Source organism: Eleutherodactylus coqui, chromosome 11 (genome assembly GCF_035609145.1).
Source record: "Eleutherodactylus coqui strain aEleCoq1 chromosome 11, aEleCoq1.hap1, whole genome shotgun sequence".
NCBI lineage: Eukaryota > Metazoa > Chordata > Amphibia > Anura > Eleutherodactylidae > Eleutherodactylus > Eleutherodactylus coqui.
This window is the reverse complement of record NC_089847.1, coordinates 114,401,634-114,409,470: the sequence shown is the minus strand read 5'-3', so window position 1 is coordinate 114,409,470 and position 7,837 is coordinate 114,401,634.

Here is a 7,837-nt window from a genome sequence, read left to right as displayed (position 1 = left end):
GCCACATATCTGCAGCTGATTTCATACTATGCGGCGCTCCCCTCACCTCCTCTGTAGGCTTCCTGCTGTCAGCGCTCTCCGGCTTCCGGTTCCCAGCAGCCTGTAGCGGCCTCACCTGACCAGTATCACCTGACCAGTGGGCTGCATCTGAACAGGCTGCTGGGAACCGAAAGCCAGGGAGCGCTGACAGCGGGAAACCTTGGGAGAAGGGGGGACTGTATAGCATGAAATCAGCTGTGGACATGTGACTGATTTCCCGTCAAAATCTGCAGTAATGATACTGATTTTGACTTTTTTTTAGGTGCACAGTTGTTGCGGAAATTTCAGCTACGGACATTCCACAGCATTTCTACCATGTGTAAACATACCCAAAGTCAGCTTGAGGTATGCTGCCATGAGCAGAGTAGCCCTAGTAGTAAAAGTGACCCCCACAGCAGCCTCAGTAGTAATTATGTCCCCCACATCAGCACCAGTAGTAATAGTGACACCCACAGTGGCTTCAGTAGTAATAATTTCCTCTACACCAGGCCCAGCAGTATTAGTGTCCCTCACAGTGGCCTTAGTAGTAATAGTGACCCCCACAGTGGCCTCAGTAGTAAAAGTGTCACTCACAGTGGCCTGAGTAGTACTAGTGACCCTCACAGTGGCCTCGGTAGTATTAGTGACCCCTATATCGGCCCCAGTACTAATAGTGACACCCACAGTGGCCTCCATAGTAATAATTTCTCCCACACCAGGCCCAGCAGTAATAGTGGCCCACACAGTGGCCTCAGTAGTAATAGTGACCCCCCACAGTGGCCTCAGTAGTTAAAGTGTCCCTCACAGTGACCTCAGTAGTACTAGTGACCCTCACAGTGGTCTCAGTAGTAATAATGACCTCCAAAGTGGCCTCAGTAGTAAAAGTGTCCCTCACAGTGGCCTCAGTAGTACTAGTGACCCTCACAGTGGCCTCAGTAGTAATAGTGTTCCCTATATCGGCCCCAGTACTAATAGTGACACCCACAGTGGCCTCCATAGTAATAATTTCTCCCACATCAGGCCCAACAGTAATAGTGTCCCTCACAGTGGTCTCAGTAATAGTGAACCCCTCAGTGGTTTCAGTAGTAATATTGACCCACACAGTGGCCTCAGTAGTAATAATGTTCCTCACAGTAGTCTGAGCAGTAATAGTGACCCCCTATATTAGCCTCAGCAGTAAAAGTATCCCCTACATCAGCCCCAGTAGCTATAGTGACCCCCACAGTGTTCTCAGTAGTAATAGGGACACTCACAGTGGCCTTAGTAGTAACAGTAACTCCACAGTGATCTAAGTAGTAATAGTGGCCCATAGATTGGTCTCAGTACTAACAGTGACCACCATAGTGTGGTCATAGTAGTAATAGTGTCTCCCACAGTGGCCTCAGTAGTACTACTATTATTACAGGGGCCAATATATTACTAATAGTGTCCCCTATATTGGCCCCAGTAATAATATTAACCCCACAGTAGCCCCAGTAGTAGTAGCCCTTTCCCCCTGAGACCCATATACTTACCTCCTCTTTGCAGTCTTATCGACACTCTTAGTCTTCTCAGCGCTGCTGCGGGACGCTCAAGCTGATGGAGATTTTTTCCTTCTCTACTCCTCCTAAGGAAATAATGAGAAGAGGTCAGGAAAGTATGATCCCAGGTGCGCACACTGACATCAGTGTGTGTGCCCGGCACAAGCGGCACTGATAGAATTGGTATTTTTTTATAGGGCTTCAGGGCCGGTAGTGACTGCTACCTCTGCATCCCATATAGCTATGCCCCTGAGTCTATAGCTAGCTGATCAGTTTGTAAGTATCGGATTTCTAACTATTTAGCTCATTGGTTGCTTATGCAAACGCAACGAACAACATAAAACTTTTATGATAAACTCCAAGAACTTACTCTTCCTCTGGCCTTTTGACTTCATCCTCAACAGTGAACGTGTCTGATGTTTTTTCCTGCTGTCCATTTTGTCCTGTAAAATAGACACGGCCTATAAGATTAGATGTTCATATAATGCACATTGATCCCCTCCACTGCCGGCCTGGAGTTGGGGACCCCATAAAATACTAGATAATGACATAAACCACAATTCCCTAATATATTAGTAGAATGGCAGCTGCTCATTTTATCCCAACAATGTATATTGGAAAAATGAAAAAGTTTGGTACCGTTAAAATCTCACGGTGGGGATCAATCTTTTCATCAAGCTATAAGCAAACTTTTTACAATGTCTGAGAGATGTGTGTTCTAACTCTGGGACCCTCGCCTATCTCCAGATTGGGGTCTCGCATCTGGTGAAGTAATTGATGACTACTGCATACATGCAGAGAGAGAATAGAAGAGAGGTCATGGATGTGCGTGGCGCTCTCCATTCACCTCTATGGGACTGACTGTTTTTAGCTCTGTGACTCCCATAGAAGTGAATCCACAGACTCTTGCTCATGGGTGGTCTTCTCTCCATTCATTCTCTGCCTGGATGCATCGGCCATCAGCTCTATTACCCTGAAGTTTAGAAATACGTGTGGGTCCCCGAGGTGAGAATCACATCTATCAGACATTTATCCTGCGGTTATGCCATAATTTCCTATCTATTAGGATAGATAGATAGATAGATAGATAGATAGATAGATAGATAGATAGATAGATAGATAGATAGATAGATAGATAGATAGATAGATAGATAGATGGATGAGTTACATTATTTATACAGTATTTACCATCGGATTCACTGCTGCTCTCTGTGGAGTTTGATGATCCTCCGCTCTCGATGTCATCTGTTGAGGTGTCTTCGGTCTTCTTTTTCCTTTAAAGTTGTAAAATTAGAAGTCACCTTGTGAGTCCGTGGAGTAAAACAAGCCCCAAGAATTGTACAGTACACTAAAATATACCCGTTACCCCTTAAGGACGTGGACCCTGTTTTTTTTTTTTTGTATTTTCAGATTTGTTTCTCCACTTTAAAAAAATGGAGTGAAATGGGAAAAAAGGAAATTCTGCTATTTTGGGGGTTTTGTGTCTACAGTTTACAATCTATAGCAAAAATGACATCAGAACTTTTTTCTGTGGGTCGGTACGATTATATGTTTTTGGTGAGAACTTGTTTTTTGCCGGACGTCCTGTAGTTTCTATTGGTACCATTTTGGAGCATATACGTCTTTTTGATCACTTATTACATTTTTTCTTGGAGACGGGGTAACCGAAAAAAGAGCAATTCTGGTGTTATTTTTTTTCTGACGATGTTCACCATGCGGGGTAAGTAATGTGCTACTGTTATAGTTCGGGCTTTTATGGACGCTGCGATATCGCATATTTTTAAAAAAAATTTAGAATCTTTTATTCTAAATATGGGAAAATGTTTCGTTTTTTAACTTTTATTACCTTTTATTTTTTTTTAATAATTGTTAAAACTTTTTTAAAACTGATTTTTACATTTTTTTTTCCTCCCCATAGGGGACAAGAACTTGCGATGGTTTGATCGCTCCTGCAGTATAATGCAATACCATAGTATTACATTATATTACGATGTGACAGGAAATCTATCAAGCCACACCACTGGCTCTCAGCTGCCATGGCAACTATACTGCACTCCGATATCTCATCACAGGGGGCCATTTGGGACTCCTAAACATAAACCGTGGCAATTAAATGGTTAACAGCTCTGTTCAGTGGCGTTTCTGATTGGAGCTGTTGCGGAGTGGTACCGTCTGTTTCTTCCCCGGATCCCCCTCCCTGAACTTCCGTGACATAACTGTAAATCCTGGAGCACTAAGGGGTTAATGGGTCATGTGATAATGTGAGGATGCGCTATTTCCTATGTAGACTGCAGTGTAGCTGATAAAAGTATTATTTACAATACTTACTTGTGTCTTTCGTAGAGACACTTGCCCACCCCATATACGAGTACCAAGAAGTATGGGGCCAGAGCTGGTAATATGAACCTGATGTAATACTCAATGTGATCTATAATGGTGGGCGGCTCTTCTATCTTCTTTCTTGGTACATCTAGAAAAGAGGAAACAATAGTAGTTGTTAATAATCTGCCTTTTATTCATTAGGTCGTTAGTATTACAACTGCGGATTCCAAAATGAGTTGTTATTTGGGGTGTAAGGATGGGCGGCTCCTACCGCTCCTTGTACCCCAGCATGTACAATAAGGCACCAAGAATTCCTGTAACATCCCCCCCCCATGAGCAGTTTATTCAGCACATTATTGACGCTCTCCTCAGCCGCCTGCCGCCCCTCGTTGGGCACCACATCTTGCCCTGTCACAGTCCAGGGGCTCACAGGGGGCACTAACTTATACAGGTGCCATGTCAGCCTCTTACACATTGCCAGCGACCATCTAGGCCAGTTGTAGTGAAAGCTATTCAGTACAAGGGAATATTTACAATGTGTTCGGCTGATACATTGGGGATATGGAGAATAGTTCCCACCTGCAATGTATGCAGACAATGTGTAGGCGCACCAACAGCGGTATGTGTGAGGCTACATTCACACGGGTGCCCCATATCAGGCCAAGAGACTCCGCCCAATATCATACTTGGCAACTTGCGACTTGCACTACGAGCCGATGAGTTTTTGCTTAAAGATTCCATCACTTCTGTGAGATTGCGATTTTCACATCTGAGAAAAGATCCCGAGAGCTTCCCATGGGCTGCAATGGAAATAAAGTGCATGCAAATTTTTTTTTGTGCTTCCATAGGAAACAATGGGCGATTCCTCCTGCGGGAACATCCAATAATAGGACATGCTGCGATCTTATTTCCTCTCAGCATTACTATGAGTGGAAAATCGCTCATGTGAATAGACCGTTCAAAAGAATGGATTTCACATTTGTGTGGGATTTGCGTGTCTTGCATTGCACAAAACTCCTGCAAGATTCTTGGCCGTGTGAATAAGCCCTTAAAGTAACATTAGCCTGAATGCCATGACCCAAGGCTCCCCAGCAGGACATCACCCAGCGTCCCATAGACTTCCCAATGCCATCTCTTCCCATAATAAGCGACGCACACACATCCAATAAGGAACAACTCTACTGACAAAATGAGAAGCAGCCGGTAACCCCTCTATCTCTAGTGAACCCCCTTCTACATCTAGTAGTGAGTGTCTGCAGCACGGAGAGAATACTATTAACTACCCTGTTTCCCAGAAAATAAGCCCTAGCATAATTTTTCAGGATTTGTGAGGATGCTGTAAATATAAGCCCTACTCCAAAAATTAGCCCTAAAAACAGTTAATTAAAAAACAAAAGTCAATGTAAACAGTGTCCCGGCAGCCATACATGTAAAAAAGAAAAATATTTAAAAAAATTAATATAAGACCCTGTCTTATTTTGGGGGAAGCGGGGTATATATAGCTAATCTATATGTTATTAGGCTGAACTCTTAGATCCCTCCACTCATATCACCTGCCCATGCTAGGATTAACCCCTTGTGCAGTAATGTACTTACCTTCATATTTTGCGTTGAAGATTCGAACTGCATGCACTGATGGTAATAGCAGCAGGGTCACTAATATCATTTTCACAAACATTCTCTCTTCTCTTTCTCACTTTCTATACAGAATGAGCTCATCTCACTGTAACATCACTTTATATACCTGCAGCTTCTGTGACATCACAGATTGGAACCAAAGACCATAGTGACCTCATAGAAGCCTCACATGCAGCCGTGTACATGTATGTGTGATGTCACCACAAGCAGTAAACATGAAGCATCCATCTCTGTATCTTCCTACTATGACCAGTCTTGTGTCAGAGGATTCCTGCTAGAACATGGCCATCATGGGGGCCGGTAGTTACCGTTACTGGAGTGCTGATGGATCAGAGGACCTTCTGATGGACCCTGATGATACATGTGAGGCGGCCCTCATAGATATCTGTTGGAGATGAAGGCTCCTCTGCCACCATGAATAAGTCTACTGCTGCCGGAATCCAAATCTTGCTAAGAATGTCAAAAACATTTAGGGTTATTACAAATGATCTTCCCATGTGAGACCCCCATGATTCCCGTTTAATGACACTCACATATAGAAATCTGATATCAATGGAAACAGAAAATCAAAAAGTTTAATTGCAAAAGATCTACAATAAGGTGACCAGACGTCCTGATTTAGGCCGGACAGTCCTGCTTTGGGACCCTGTGTCCTGATATCCCCAAAGTCCCAAGCAGGACGGCCATTCAGGGGCGTAACTATAGAGGGTGCAGGGGATGCGGTTGCACCCAGGCCCTGGAGCCTTAGGGGGCCCATAAGGCCTCTCTTCTCCATATAGGGAGCCCAGGACTATGAGTAAAGTATTATAGTTGGGGGCCCTGTTACAGGTTTTGCATTGGGGCCCGGGAGCTTCAAGTTACGCCTCTGCCTGCATTTGTCCCAAGAAGGTGATTATCAGCCATGTTGCTGACGGTAGTGTGTGCATCTGGGCTTTTCCTCCTCTGCTCCCTGACCTCTTCTCCCTGGTTTTGTAAAAAGGAGAGGAGAACGGAGGAGGCGCTGCTGCAGGCGCACACACTTCCGTAGGCAGCACGCTGAGAAGACGAGGAGGAGGAGGCAAGTATATCGGTCCCAGGGGGAATACCGTTGGAGTCACTATTAATACTGGCGCCAATATAGGGGACACTATTAGTAATAATATCCCCTATATCAGCCTAGCTAGTAATAGTATTGTGGGGTCACTATTATAACTGGAGCTACTGTGGATTTCCTTATTACTACTTGGCCACTGTCGGGATCACTATTACTACTAGAGCTACTGTGGGGGTCCTTATTACTTCTGGGGCCACTGTCGGGATCACTATTACTACTAGAGCTACTGTGGGGGTCCTTATTACTTCTGGGGCCACTGTAGGGGTCAGTATTACTACTGGAGCCACTCTGGGGGACACTATTACTACTGAGGCCATTGTGGAGGTCACTATTACTACTGCAGGTTCTATGGGGGTCACTAGTACCACTGAGGCCACTGTGGGATCACTATTACTACTGGGGGAACTCTGTATACGGCACCGTATCTTGATGTAAAGGTACATGGACAGGTAGAAGTTGCTCCCTGTCTTTTTTGAAATGGCCCTGTACTTTTTAGAAAGACAGAGGTAAAATCATATCTGCCCACTGACCACACCCCTTTGTCCCACTTCGACCACACCCCTTTGTCCCACTTTGGGAAAATCTGGTCACCTTATCAAAAATGTTTTCCACTTTAGAGGTAATCAACATGAGTCCCGTTTGTCACTTGACACATGTAGCCGGTATTCATGTATCTGTCGTACACATTGTAGCGCATCACAGATCATCCATGGTGGACGGTAAGGGGGGCATGTAGACTCCCCCAGAGGAAAACATCACAAGGTATACGTTTTTGGGAATGTGGAGACATGGTTGATTATTCTGCTGGTCTTCAGATGTGCCGGCCGGCGCTTCCCTGGTTTAGACCTGTCACACCAGGGCAGTTACTTCTAGTTTGGAGATTTCGTTTTCATTTGAGATTAAACCTCTGCAGCGCTGACCTTGTCCTAATTGCATCCTTCCTGTGCTTTTACACAGAAGAATCATCGCTCCGGCCTGCCGGCCTCTATTCACAGTAAACAGGCAGTTCTTCATAGATGAACGACTGCCTGTTCACACGGGCCAATTTGTCATTCGTTGTGTAGGCGAGCAGAAAGTGAACGCCGAATGAATTATCATGTGCCTGCTGCTACATTGTACAACAATCATTCAGATTCTCGCTGATCACGGGAATCTGGCTGATTTGTTAAAGGGCCCTTACGCTACAAAAACCTCTAACGATATAATGAAAGTGAAGGCTGTGAATAGCAGATGCCACCTTCCTGTT